The 16,125-nt window shown below is 33.8% G+C and overlaps 1 pseudogene; it reads left to right on the forward strand.

Annotated features, from left to right (window-relative positions):
• The first annotated feature begins 1,847 nt into the window (after window positions 1–1,847).
• LOC147410966 (receptor-like protein EIX2) lies at window positions 1,848–4,785 on the forward strand (annotated as a pseudogene).
• The last annotated feature ends 11,340 nt before the right edge of the window (window positions 4,786–16,125 follow it).

A 16,125-nucleotide genomic window follows, 5' to 3' on the forward strand; every position in this document is an offset into this window, starting at 1 on the left:
TTAGTTGGTTTCTTATAAGCTATGCATAAATAAAATACATATAAGAATTAACATTTGAAATCTCTAGGGCTATGGTGTTGGATTGCCAATTTGATAATCCATTTGAGCTCAATGACTTTTAGTAACATTTGAAATCTTACTAAGTTAGTGAGGAAAGTGTTTCTCCCTTTATTTAAAAATAATAATTTAAAAGATAATATGAGAAAACGTACATTTATCCAAAGGGTATATTTGTAATTTAAAATCATGATTAAAGGATTTTTAAAAATAATAAAATAAAAGAAAGGATATTTTCTAGTTTTGCAAACTAAAAACCATGATTATAGGGTTGGTGATTGTAATTTTATTGGTTTTTACCAAAATGACCTTCCCTAGATCAAGTTTAAAGATAAAAATGATGGATTGACAGTTATGCTGAAGTGACTTCAAAGATTGACCTCATTATGCACTTTGTTGATGTGGAGATGTTTCGAATCATAGATACTTTTCATTGAGATATTAGTGGAAAGCGTCTATGATATGTACACACCTCCACATAAGCAAAGTGTAAAATGAGGTCAATCTTAAGGTCACTTTAACTTTATTTTTTGGGGGGTTGAGAGGGGGGGGGGGGGGGGGAATCATTTTTCCCGCTTTTTTTTGTATTTGTTAGTGTGCCATGCAATCAATCAAAATATATATCTACCATCGATACTCTTGAGAATTTACTTGAATACCCCTAAAATCGAGAAATCTAAAATTGAACCTTAAGATATTGCTTTGGATTTTGGATTGCCCCAACTATTCCTTCAAAGATGGACCTCAAATGCATTACATCAGCTTTAATTATCAAATTGTTGATGGGTCCCAAACTTATGAAATAAAAAAGGGGGTACCATTCTACAAAGGTGGTTCAACATGTAATGGTTACGTTTAAATCAATCGAACTCATGTTAGTGATAGAAGATTAAAAATATAGGCGTCAACATGAAAGACTAGAAATATTCTAGGGACTTTTGTAGCCATAACCCACGGTTGAGGCTCTTTCTTATCCTAACTATTTGGATTTGAGGAAAAACCCAAGTTTCCTAGCTAGGGATATATTTCAATCTTTTAGGGATTAATATACTTTTTTTGAAGCAAACATTTTCTTAGAAATCCCTAACATCTCAATGGTCATGTTGATGGAGAATCACAACCCACATTTTCCTTCCTCTGGTAATTTGGTTCTGAATTGTGATAATTTAGATAGATAGACACAATGTGAAAAAATGCCCAAATTTGACAGTTTTGGGCCATCAAATTTCATCAAATTCGACGAAATGTAGAATTCGTTTCTTAGTTTGCTAATTCGAGTTTTTAGTTGGTTTCCTTATATGTAATTATTCAAGTATACAAGCAAGCTATATGTAAAAAGAAGATAATGTTAAAAAATTATAAGCTATGCATAAATAAAATACATATAATAATTAATCTAAATTTAAAATTTTTTTATACAGGAAAATAAGATATACCATAGATTAAAATAATAATAAAATTGAACTTATAATATATATATATATATATATATATATATTTCAAAAAGCTAATAAAATTAAAAAGATGTATATGAAAATCACAGTTTCCAAATTAACAACAACTGCAGCAAAAGGCAAATGCTCTAATTTCTTCTACTTATGGAAATCACATTTTCCAAATTAAAAACCGGACCAGACTGACGATCCAACCGGAGGAGTTTTTATATTTTTCAGTCCGGTTCATTCTAAGAACCGTCGGTTCTCATAAGTATAAAAATGGATGAGACGGAGCCTGAAATGTATATAAATAGTTGGCCTATGTATTGACATTCTCATCTCTCTCTCTAATAGTAATAGTAATAGTAATAGTTATTCAATTGATGATGGAGAAATCCATACTTGTTCTTCTTCTTCTTCTGCTTGGGCTTCTCTCCATTGCCAACACCATCAATTTCACTTTCTCTTCAAATTCATTTTCATATTCAGATGTGCTTTGCAGACAAACAGAGAGACAAGCTCTGCTCACCTTCAAACAATCTCTCAATGATCCTTTTAATCTGCTCTCCTCTTGGTCTTCTGCTCAAGATTGTTGTAAAACATGGAAAGGTGTACGTTGCCACAACACCACCCATCATGTTCTTGGCCTACACCTCACGAATTACGACTTACTGGGTGGTGAGATAAGTCCTTCTCTTTTGGAGTTGAAACATCTGAATTACTTGGACTTGAGCTACAATCTTTTTGGAGGAATTCCCATTCCATCTTTCCTCGGATCGATCCAGAATCTGATATATTTAAACCTCTCTGAAGCCGGTTTCAGTGGCAAAGTTCCCCATCAACTTGGAAATCTATCAAGTTTGCGTTACCTTGATCTGGGACGTAATCCTGAATTAGATGCTGAGAATCTTGAATGGCTTTCTCATCTTTCTTCTCTGCAATACCTCGATATGAGTGAAGTAAACCTCACCAAGGCATCTGATCATTGGCCGCAAGTAATTAATATGCTCCCTTCTTTATCAGAGTTACACCTTAGCTCCTGTAATCTCATCAATGACATTCCTTCTCTTCCATATGTGAATTCTACTTCTCTTGCTTTCCTTGATCTTTTTGGAAACAATTTTGGTCCTTCGATGCCAAACTGGTTATTTAATCTCAGTGGTCTTGCATCTCTCAATATTGGCGACAATGGGCTTCTGGGTCCATTACCTGAGGCTCTTCAAAACTTGACCAACCTTAAATCTCTTAGCCTTTCTAGTAACAATTTTAAGTCCACGGATATACCTAATTGGTTCTTTAACTTTAGCAGTCTTGTATTCCTCGATCTTTGCTGCAATGATCTTCAAGGTACAATCTCTGGATTTTTACCAAGTAATTTGAATTATTTAAATCTAGCCGAAAACAACCTTTCAGGTCCATTGCCTGTTCAACTATTAGGCCAGTTTAAAAATCTACAACACCTCTTTCTTAGTAATAATTCATTTTCTGGTCCTATTCCGGAGAGTATTGGATGCCTTTCAAAACTAATTTCTTTGAGCCTCTCTAGAAATTCATTTGAGGGTATTGTGTCTGAAATTCACTTTTCTAATCTCACTAGATTAGAAAGTATACAAATGTATTCAACCTCATTGGTTTTAAATGTGAGCTCTGATTGGATTCCTCATTTTCAACTCAAATCTCTACGGTTGGGAGCTGTCAAATTAGCAACCCACCAATTTCCAGCATGGCTTCGTACACAAAAGGATCTTCATCAACTAGACTTATTTAACTCGGGAATTTCAGATATAATTCCCACATGATTTTGGAATTTGTCTTCCCAATTTTCCTTGCTAAATCTCTCCCACAACCACATCAAGGGGGAATTTCCCAAGTCTTTGAAGTTTGATCTTTGGGATTTAGTTCGCGTCTACTTGCAATCCAACTCCCTTGAGGGTCCACTACCCCGTCTCTCTCCTAATATAAAAGAACTGGATCTTTCCAACAATTCACTTTCCGGACCTATTTCTGACTTACTATGCAATTCGGGGAACAACATCAATCATTTGCGACTTCTTGATCTCTCAGAAAATCATCTATCTGGAGAGATTCCTGATTGTTGGATGGATTGGCAATATCTGGTATTCGTAAATTTAGGGAACAACAATTTAAGAGGAAATGTTCCAAGCTCCATGGGCACTTTATTTTATCTCGAATCATTACACTTGAGCAACAATAATCTTTCTGGAGAACTGCCTTTATCCTTACAAAATTGTACAGACTTGAGGACTATTGACCTCAACAAAAATGGATTCTTTGGAGTCATACCAAGATGGATGGGGAAAAGCTTACCAAATCTTCTGGTACTTGGCTTTCGTTCAAATAAGTTCAGTGGTGGTATTCCTCTAGAATTCTGTTATCTCATTTCTCTTCAAATATTGGACCTTGCACATAACAATCTATCAGGAACCATTCCTCAATGTTTCAACAATCTAAGTGCTATGGCCATCAAGAAAAACTCAAGTCTACTAAAAATTCACTCAAACTTTGGGATTCAATATGTTGAGAAAGCATTGTTGATGATGAAAGGAATGCAGCTTGAATATAGCAACACTCTTAGACTTGTAGCAAGCATGGACCTTTCAAGTAATAGTTTGTCTGGAGAGATTCCTGAAGAGCTAACAAATCTGTTGGGATTGATATCCTTGAACTTGTCTGAGAATTGCCTTACAGGGAAAATCCCTGAGAAAATAGGCATCATGAATTCATTGGAATCCCTTGATTTCTCCGTAAACAAACTGTCAGGAGTCATTCCCCAAAGCATGGCCAATTTAAATTTTTTGGAGCACTTGAATTTGTCATACAACAACTTGTCAGGAAAAATTCCTACGAGCACTCAACTCCAAAGCTTCAGTAAGTTAAGCTATGTCGGGAACCAAGGACTTTATGGACCTCCACTCACGGAGTACTACAAACGAGGTGAAGCATCGCAAGATTCTAATGATGGTGAAGGTGTACAAGAAGGTAAAGATGACCTTGGGATTAAAATGGAAAGCTTTTATTTAAGCATGGCACTGGGAGTCATGGTGGGCTTTTGGGGTGTGTTCGGTGTTTTGGCATTCAAGAAGACTTGGAGAGTTGCTTATTTTCAAGTTATCGAGGATGTGAAGGACAAAGTATGTACTCTATTTTAGTATCATATAAATTATTTCGGTAGATTTCTAGAGAACCTATAATTTATGCTTTACTTGTATTCGTAACTTTTATGTCTCGATTTTGTAATTTCTTTTGAATAATGCAAGGATGTTATTGCTTTGAAAATAATTATCTTTTGAGTGTCTTATAATCAAATTAAGGGGAAAAAAATCCCCAAGTGCACTTCAAACTCTAGTAATTAAACAATTTACATTTTAACAATAAATTCTAAAGCTATTCATCACTTCTTGGTCCAATAATGGACAATTTTGTAACGAAAAAAATTCTAAAACTATGTATAATTCTTGTGAGGAAGAATGGCTCTAAAATAGGGTAAGATAGCTTATCGTCATGTTTTTGTTATTGTCATCTTGTATCTACTAGTTATTATTCTTTCATCTTTACAATGTAGTGGTTCTGTTTCATTCTAAGTATATGATTTGTGGTTAGATTCCTAGTGACATATAAAACGGGTCTGTTTCAATCATATTAAGATCATCTAATTGGGTTACTTAAGGGGCTTGAAGTTCTTGTAGGTGAAATGCATCAATTGAAAGAGTTAGCTTGAAAAACTTTTCATTCCCTCTCCAGCACTTGTTATCCAATACACTAAACTATTCTACATGCAATTTGATGTTGTGATAGATGTCTTGAATTTGGATTGTGGTTGATCACTAGGAAAGTATTGTATACGTCCTATACCCAAAAAAGGAGATCATAGTGCCAATTTTGGTATTTCAAGTTTCAGGCTTATATAAATATCTTGTATTCTATTGCGCTACCTAGAGTTGCGGGAGTGAAGGGGGTAGTGTCTCTTCCCAGGGTTTTGGGAGCGGAGCCCCCGGCCCAAAAATTTTAGGGGTATGAAAAGGGCAATCATGTAAAATTTTCTTAAGGATTTTCTATTTTTTTGATCACTAACGTGTTTCAGCAACTTTCGATTTTATAAATAGAGATCTCTAGGGTTGTAAAACTTAAGAGAAATTAATGATTATTCTTGTTTTATTCCATGGACGTAGGCACATTGCCGAACCATGTAAATCCATGAGTTTATGTGATTTCTATTATCTTTGCTATTTTGCTTTTTCACAAGAAGGTGGCCCATAATTGGTGCTAGGACGAAAACGAACTCTTTCTTCTCCATATATCTTCTTATTCTTCTTTTAGTTTTTGTTTCTTAAATACTTGGAAGTTGATAGATTATGTATTTCACAATTTTAGATTTTTTAAGTTCTGTTTAAGAATTGAGTTTTTAATGTTTGGCATTTCAACTTAATTTAACTACAAAGGATTGGTGAGATGGCTAGGACCACATCTTAGGAAGCGGGTCTCTTGAGTTTGTATCACATCGAATTTATTCTAGAAATTACCCAATGCATGTGGGGAAGGTTTTACTACACGTGACCGAGGATTAGTCATGTGTTCTAAGAGGCTTCTCAATTTAATAAAAAAAAAAACACATTTTGATTTACTTTGCATGATGAGTAACTAGGTGGATATTTTGACGGATCCGTGTATGACTTGGATCCGTCCCGGATCATGGGACATCAAACCATATTTTACCCATTTTTTATTTTGATCTACTCCAATGACCCAAAATCCACTAAATTCGAATTTCAAATAAAATCCAACTCATTTTATGTCCTAGGGTCTGACCTTAACTAGTTGAGCTTGGATTAGAACATTATGGCCTAATTAATTTATGACTCGGATTGGCACATTGTGAGCTCTACTTACACCCATATTCTAGCTAGGAAAACTCTAGTGGGGGAAAAAAAAAAAAGAATAAGGAAAATTAGTCTTAAACAGTAACATTTGAAATTATGGATGCAATGGAAAGATGTTTCCTTTGGATTCCTCGTGAAAATGGTCCCTGCAAAACTTGTATTTTTTTCACCCATCTTAGTCGTACATTTGATATTATACATCAAACATCGTTTTTTACTTGGAAAAATCATATGAAAAAAAAAAATCTACTGAGAGAAGTAGTGATTATAGTTTCTTGTCAATAATATCCCTCTAACATTCTATCTTCCCTCTTTTACCCCTTTAACTCATCTCTCTCTCTCTCTCTCTCTCTCTCTCTCTATATATATATATATATATCTATCTATCTATCTATCTATCTGTGTGTGTGTGTGTCAACCAACCTTAGGGAGCCAATTTTTTTCCTATGTGACTTAAAAGTTTTGGATTGAGCTGATTTTTTGTGAGAATGATCTACTCACCATAGTAATCATCCTCACAAACAATCAGCCCAATCTGAGACTTCTAAATCAATAAAAAATGATATACAAATTATCGGTAAAAAATCGATGGTCCACATTCTAAATCACTATTGATGGGGCTAGAAGGTTCAGATTCGGCTAATTTCTTGTGAGAATGATCTTCTTATCATAGAGATCATCATCACAAGACATCCACTCAATCCGAAACTTTTAAGCTATATAGAACAAATTGTTGGCTTTGTGTGTGTGTGTGTATATATATATATATATATTCTTAAGAGTACTATGCCAATTATGATTATCGTGACCTTGAGTGTGCAACTAGTTACATAAAACCCTAAAGATTTGCAGGGGAAAACTTTAAGAAAAATTAATTTTCTTCTAGATTTGTTCGAAAAATCCTCCTATCGATTTGGAAGACTTTTCAAGCAGATGTCAGGTGCATTCAATACATTTTGGGTGATTTTGACATACCCCCCTACATTTTGATAAATATTTGACATACCCCCCTACCCCCATTTTCAAGTTAATGACATAGATCCCTTCACCGTCGTCATTAATGAGAGACCAACAAAAGATGACGTTTAGGTGAACAAGAACTTGTCAAAAGACTTAAATACCCTCACACTAAATTCATCCGTGAGTCAATGCCTTTTAAATTTATTGAAATACCCTCATTGAAAAAATGTCAATTATAGTAAATAAGAACATCTAAAAGAAATTGAATAATTGAAACATCACGTAGAGCATCCAAAAGAATCTGAAACATAAAATGAAATAATGATTCTTTTCAACTAGGATACTTATAAAAGCATCCCACAAATCAATAAGGGCAACCCACACCATAGCCAAATTTTTTTTTATCTTATATGGGTTTAAAAGTTTTGGAATGAGCCGATTTTTGGTGAGGATGATCTCCAGACCATAGAGATCATCCTCACCAAAAATCAGCTAATTTCAAAACTTTTAACCTATATATATAGGGTCCCGTTCAGCAACAAACATTTTGACAAACATTTTGGCAAAACATTTTTCAAAACATGAGTTAGAGGTGTTGGAATGGGCTGATTTTTTGTGAGGTTGATCTCTACGGTGAGGAGATCATCCTCACCAAAAATCAGCCCATTCCAAAACTTCTAGCCCCAGTTTACAAGTTGAAAAATCGTGGACCGTCCATTTTTTGTAAACCATTTTTGATGGGGTTAGAAGTTTTGGAATGGGCTGATTTTGGTGATGATGATCTTCTCACCGTAGAGATCATCCTCACCAAAAATCAGCCCATTCCAAAACCTCTAACCCATGTTTTGAAAATGTTTTGCCAAAATGTTTGTTGCTGAACATTTCCCATATATATATATATATATATATATATATATATATATATATATATATATATATATATATATATAAGACAAAAAACGTTTGGCTATGGTGTGGGTTGCCCTTATTAATTTGTGGGGTGCTTTTATAATTGCCCTTTCAACTAAGTTAGTTGGCATACAATCATCCTATGCCAGGCAACCAGTAACATTTTTTTTAACATAAACTTTCTGTTTGAAAATACAATTAAAACACAAAGATGGTTGTGTAGGCTAACAACAACCTAGTAAGATTTCAAATCTTACCAGAGGTTGTTGGGCCCATGTGAATCACTACATTGGCATTCCAACACCACAACACTCTAGATTTCATGGAAAAATTTTGATTAAAAAAAAACCTAACTAAAAAATTGATCTTTTTGGACTGATCAATGGTGTTGAAAATTAGACTACTGTAGACCTTCCAAATTTTAAAATGGTGAAAAATAAGTTTTTTTTTTTTTTTTTCAAAGTTTTTAGAATTCTGTTATGTGCAACCATGTGGCATCAAATTATGTTTTTGGATACCACAAGATATTGGGGTTAGGAAACTCCCTTACTAATTTAGTAAGGAAAGTGTTTTTCATATCACATTCATCTTCTACAACCTTTTTTTGTTTTTAGTTAACGTCCTTTACAGGGTACAATTTCATGGCTGCATCAGATTTAATAAATAATTGTAAAAAATCCTAAAAAATGAATGGGTAATGAACTTTCAAATCGTAAATTAAAATCCCAGGTGAAAAATAATTTTTATTTTTCAAAAACGATGCAAAAAACTTGAGATTTACAACCATGATCATGATTTTGAGATTACCCTTGCCACCTCTCCTATATTGTGTGATTCATGCAAAGAATGAATGGATGATGATAAATTTTTTCTAGGATTTTAGTATTTATCAAAATGAGAGGTTGAAGATGATAACTGGCTTTCTAAAATAGAAAACTCAAGACTTTCAATCTTACACCCTAAATCTGACGTCCTATACTAATTTTGATATTAGAGATCTTGATTGTTTTATTGGATTTTAATTGCGAGGGTATTTTAATCTTTTGACAATTCCTTATCCTCCAAAACACGAGAATATCTTACTTGGAAGGGTATTTCAGTCTTTTGACAAGTAATTATTCTCTCAAAGCGTGATTTGTTAAGGACAACAGTCAAGAGATCTAAGTCATCAATTTGAAAATGTGGGGAGTATGTCAAAATCACCCATACATTTTTGGACGAAAATGAGGTGGGAGTAGGACATCTTGTCAGGGGCTTTTTAGTCATTTTAGTAAAAGTCAATGATTTTTGTGAAATTCTTGAGTAGGCTCTAAATATGATCAAATTGATTACCTCTATGTAGAAATGACAATGCTAAAAGCATACTAATATAATATAATATAATATAGAATGTATTACAACATGACAGAATTAATAATGACTTGTTTAGATCAGTTCTTCTTAGAAAATACTAATCTATTAATAAATTAGGAATCCTAGAATGATTAAAGAGCACCATCATAACATTAACTTATTTAACCCAAAGGTGTTCGCCTAGTGGTAGGTCTAGCCTGGATAAGCTCCTCACGAAGAGTAGGTCAAGTGTTCAAAATCCCCTACCACGAAGCTATGATTTCTTAGTCAACTGAATCTTGAAACTACTAATATAATATGAGTAGATTGGAATAAAAATATATCAAATTTTATAAATAATTTTTTGGACAATTCAAAGTTGGGGCCAATCACTTTCAAAATAATATGGACTCAATAACCTTTTTGCGTTTATTCAACGAGTTTGTTTCATTGAAAGTTGGGGCCAATCACTTTCAAAATCAGACGAGTCAACTCAACTCCACTTGGTAAAGTTATGAGTTGACTCGACAAGTTTTATAACTACCGGTCCAAATTCCAACCTACTTTTCATAAATAATAATATAAGTAGAAGAAATATATTATGACATCTAACAAAAGTATGGAAAAAATATCCACCATAGATAGCTCACTAGCTGCTATTTGGTAGGGGTGCACATTGGATTGGGTAAATCCGAGTACCGAATCAATCCGAAGCTTTTGGATTGGATTGGTTCGGATTGAACACACTTACGGTTCGGGTACGGATCGAAGAAAAAAAATCCGATTGATTTGGTTCGATTCCGGATTAGGATATAGTAGAACCAAACCAATTCGAAAACCAAACCAATTATATATATATATATATATAATATTTAATTATTTAAAAATAAAATTTTCGTTATTTTATTTCTCTCTTCTTCTTCCTGTTAGAAGAATTTTGAAAACAGAACCCTAGCCACTGTCGTTCTCATTCGTTTCTCACTCACCTCACCGCATTGCCACCTCATTAGAAAACGAAGAGGGAACTCTCTCTCTCTCAACGATGCAACCGAATTTGTCATGAATCCTCTGATTCAAAAGCTTTGATAAATCTCTGAGCTATCAATCTCTTAGGCGCCTTCAATTAACGGTAAAAAAATTTAAATTCTTCTCAAATTGTATTATAGACTTTGAAAATTATGGATATTGAATATTCTTATTTTTTCTTTTTTCATCATTTATATTCGATAGGATTAGGTCCCCTCTTTTACGATTTAAAAAAAAAAAAAACTGATTTAAGCTTAAAATCATAGTTAGAACTTAGAAGGATGGATTTTATTGTATTGGTTATGTGAAAGAGTTGTTGAATTTAAATTACTCGTGTTAAAATTATACTTTTGGCCCTAACATCTTCGTTCACAAAATAATCTGCAATGCGGTTTCCTTTCTTAACTGATTTAGCTAAATAAACAATAAAGACGGACTAAAAATCGACAAATTTAACCCTATCAAATTGACATATTGAAAAATCCTATTGTAATTTCTCATCTAGAAAATCATGTTGATTGTTGGTTATTTGGCCCATTTTTGGATTGGTTCATGATTTTTATTACTATTGGATTGGTTCATTATTTTTTCATGATTTTTATTATTATTGAAAATAATAAGTATGAGGTCCGAGAACTGATCTGAACCAATCCGAACCAAGATTAGATTGGATTGGTTCGGTTCTATATGGTAATTCTATTGGTTCGGTTCCAAATTTGTAGAACCGATCATGTTTGGTTCGGTTCCAATTTTGCCAAAATCCGAACCAATCCGAACCATGTGCAACGCTACTAATTGGGACCCATTCCATCTATCACAACCTCAATTAGCGTCCCAACGATTCAAACGAAGATCCACCATCCATCACAGCATTCCTGCTATTTTTTCCCATCTCTATGATCTTCTTCCTAACCTTGTTATAACTGTCCATAAAGCATCCCACTCCTCTCTCTATTTCATCTGCCATCACCACATCATCAACTTTATGCATCCTATAATCTAATCTTAGCTCCACACCAACTTTTACTTAAGGCCTTAAGATAGTGTTTATTCTTTATTGGTACTAATGGTTATCATATGAATTGAGGTGCTCTAAGAAAATGTGTGTGGGAATATAAGCTCTCCTTTAAAGTATGCTTACTAAATAGCCATATATCAGTTTTGGTCCCATTGTTATTTTACATTTTTTTTATCTTCATGTGAACCTCAAATAAAATACCATGATATTTTGATATCTTTTACAGAATCATGGAAAAAACATAACTATATTTAGGGTTTTAAAAATCCGATTAAATCAGTGGTTTGATCGGGTTCAATTGGATTCTCTAATTAATCTATTTGACTAATGAACCGTTGATTTTTTTTTTGGTATGGTCCTTTCGTGAATATAAATAATGGTATTTTAGGAAAAAAAAATATGTACACATTTTTAAGTTTTTTAATAAATATGCATTAAAAAATGAGTCATGCTGGAGTGATCTCAAGATTGGACCTCACATCGAACATCTTGACATGCAAGTGGATAGGAACCATAGCTGCTTTTTCACTCGTATCTCAAGGAAAGCATCTATGGTTCCCATACACTTTCACGTTAGGGTGTGCAATGTGACGTCCAATCTTGAGGTCGCTTCAACATTATTCTTCAAAAAATATTTGGTTGGATAATCGATTTGGCATTTAGAACATTGATGATTTTGAGTGGTCCGATGGTCCACCTTCCTAATAGGATGGTGGGCCACCAGTTGGTGTGACGATTCGAATCATATGCAAACGATGTGCCAGTGAATGAAGGACACACATCTAATATTGGTTGTTAGTACAAACGACGTCAAGCTCTATCAATATAATCACAAAAAGGTAATTGTGTAACAAAATTTCATGTTAGAATTTAATGAAGTAGAGATGTGTTTCGTTAGAAGTCCATTCAATGCAATGCACGCTTGTCGACCTAAGGGGGACCTTGGCCAGGCAATGGCTACATGCAAGCATCGCCCACAAGTGCCAAAGGTCGACCAAATTCTAGGGAAGTTGCATTGAGCATGGAAAGAGAGGAGGATTTTAATGTGTAAATTATCATTTCGTGTGTTAAATATGAGAAAATTCCCAATCTAGTACATCGTTCATTTTAATTCTCAAAACATGCTTTTTAGCAAGATCATCACTTTTATAAATCAACGAGATTGATACTTTTCGAATAAATATTAGCAATCTTGCTATGCATGTTTTCAAAATTAAAATGAAAAGTGCACTCGAACTAGAATTTTAACAAAAGTTGAATGTATTTCGAAATTTTCTCGATTTTAAACAAGGGTTATAACTTATAAATACTAAAAGAGAAAGGGGGTTTTTTTCCGCATCCATGTTGGGGCAGCTTGGATTAACCCCTCATGCACGTACTAAAGATTGTTAGTCTAGAAGACCTTATCCACCTCTTACAATGTCCATATCACATAAAACATAGGGTATCACTTTGTAAATCATTCTCAAAATATTGTGGATTGTAACGCACACTAGGATTCATAATTAGTAGAGAGAACACATTGAAGACAAAGAGAAATTGAAGTCTATGATTAGAGGAGAATCGTATTTTATATTCTATCAAAGGATCTCCAAAAATTTCTAAGAAGCCTTAAAAGGGCATGGATTGGGCAAGACCATGGTTTATGGATTGGGCAAAGCCCAAATACGAGCTTAGTCCATTGTCTATAAGAATACCCAGTTAGAACATCTCCAACCGGACTGCATATCTGAGGTTTATCCTCAAATATGCAGATGGAGCTAAAAAATGTGCTCGAACCGAATTGCATATTTGAAAGAATCATTCCAAAAACACTGTTCCTTCCTCCGTATTTAGAGGATTTTAGATTTTTAAAGGAGCCCTCTAAAAACACTATTCACTTTATTAAATCTCACTTTTGGCCTTCTCCATCTATTCAACATTTAATGAATTCCCATCCTATTTGTAGACATGAATTTTTTGTTGAAAACTCAATCTCTACTTGGATTTGGAGTCACTACCATTCTATTTTAGAATAGGGTGTGAATAAACACCCAAAAGATAGTTTTAGAAATTTTGATTTTGTCTTAGTAACTCTCGTTTGAATATGATACTAATCTACCTAAGATTTAGGTAAGGGTTCTTCTACCTTATGTGATAATCTATGCATTGGTCATTTTTTATTTTTTGAAAAAAATCTAAAAGAGAAAGTTGATGAAAATAAAACTTGTGTCTTCAATCTTTAAGGGATTCTATTTCGGCCTACATCATGAGGGTCACCTCACTAAGAGAAGGACCTCATAATGACTAGACCACAAAGACTTACATTTTAAGGGATTTGAACCTCCAAAATCAAAAGAAACAAGAAATGTGAAAGAAGTAGATAGAAGATGGAGATGGAGAGGGGAGAGAAAGAAAATTATTTTCCTACCCCCACCTTGAAGTTTTAAGTCTTTTTTCTTTTTCTTTCTTTTTTTTGAGGTTCTAATTCGGAAGTCCATTTTTTACGAAAAGAGAGTGCGAGAGGAAGTGGAATAAAGGATTGATTGATGAGTTGAGTAGAGTTTAGATTTATGGGGGGGTTTGAGAGAGATTGAAATGAGAGATTAAAAGAGATGACTTGAGAGGAGGAGTTCAAGCATTAGTGGTTTGTGAGAGAGGGGGTGGTTTTTATAAGATTTTTAGGTGATTTTTAGGGGTGGAATGGGGTGAAAGTCCGAAATAGAAGGGAATGGATTGAGACTTGTGGATGAGGTGTATGAAATTTAATATTAGGGGAAATGTATATGTGGAAAGTGGTGCAAATGGGTTGGATCTTTCAACCATATGGATTGAGTATTAAGTGAGGTTAAGGGGTATGGGTGTTGGTTAGAAGAATGATTATATAATGGGGTAGTTATTGATATTTTGGGAGGGTGGAGGAGATGATGACACATGACAAAGATGTATGAGGGTATGTGTTAGGTGAGTTGATTAATGAGAAGGAGTGTGGGGGTATGAAATGTTTTGAGGAAAATGTGATGGAGTTAAGTGGTGGCATGTGGTATGATGTGGGTATAGTGATGGGGTGATGATAATGATTTTTTTTTGGGAAGTTGGTTATGGGGGTGACATATGTCATTTTTAATCATCATTAATTTTTGGTATTGATTGATTAAGATTATGGATATGGATATGTTTTTGGGCTTAGGTATAGGTTTAATTTAAGTTGCTAAAATGGGTGCTTAGCGTGGTTGAGGATTGGTGAGTTTAGAAATAGGTTTGAGACTTGATGTTAGGTTTGAAAATGGGATGGCGGTGAATGGAGATTTAAGTGACGAATTGACCTTGTTATGGGTCCATTAGACCATTAGAAGTCTTAGGGTCTTTAATTTGAACAAAAAGATAGAATTTTTAAGATTTTGATCCTTAGGCCTGTTGACAATTTTTTGATAGAAAAATGATTTTTTAAGATCCTTTTTCGAATGAGGTCCATTACTATCATTTTTCTAAGTGAGTTGATATTGACACCTCAAATTTTACTTATCAAACCCCAAATAAAAAAAAGTAAATGATTGAGAATAACAAAAATTTGGGGTACCAATCATAATTGCATATATTTTGGGTTTAGGAATTTACTAGATTTTCATATTTTTGGGGTCTAGTATTTCATATGAGCTTAATCATAATTGTAAACTATCATTGAAATAGTTTGAACGAGTATTATAATTGGAGATGTGTATCTATTAGATCTAATTATCTTATGAAAAAAATAAAACCTAACGGTGATAAATCATTCATAAATCAAAATGAATAGTATTTTAGAGGACTGAATAGTGTTTTTAGAGGAGGGGTGGGTTGGAGTTTTAAAAAGTTTACCAGGAAGAGAGCCCTCCAAATATGGGGAATATGCAAAATAGCATTATAGAGGTGTGGGTTGGAGATGCTCTTATGAAAAAAGAGCCGTGTTTGAGTGATCTCAAGATTAGACCTCATATCACACACCCTAACATAAAAGTGAATAGGAACCATAGATGCTTTTCAATCATATCTCGATGAAAATCATCTATGATTCCCATACAAGTAGGCATTAGGGTATGTGATGTGAGGTCCAGTCTTGAGGTCACTTCAGAATTATTCTAAAAAAGAAGCCTTAGTGTAGGACATACTTTCCTTTTACAATAGCATCCTTATTGAAGTTAGAATTGTCTATGAGTTGGATCAAACTGAAATCTAAACCATTCAACTCTAAGAACTTTGAATGCAAAATGAGAAATTAGTTTGTGATCAACTTTGGATCAAAGATCAGACCTGAAACCTGATCCTTTCAGCTCTGATAACTTTGGATAAAAGACGAGAAATTGGGTTGTGATCAAATTTGAATAAATCATTCCCAACCCGATAAGTTGGGATTGATAGATTCTTGAAATACTCATAAAGAAACACAAAATCCAAAGGTTGAGATGTATTATTGAATTAGATTTAATCCAATTGAGACACGATCCATTTTCTATTAGATTAGATTTAGATA

Source organism: Akebia trifoliata, chromosome 1 (genome assembly GCF_017979445.1).
Source record: "Akebia trifoliata isolate Shusen 1 chromosome 1, ASM1797944v1, whole genome shotgun sequence".
NCBI classification, from domain to species: Eukaryota; Viridiplantae; Streptophyta; class Magnoliopsida; order Ranunculales; family Lardizabalaceae; genus Akebia; species Akebia trifoliata.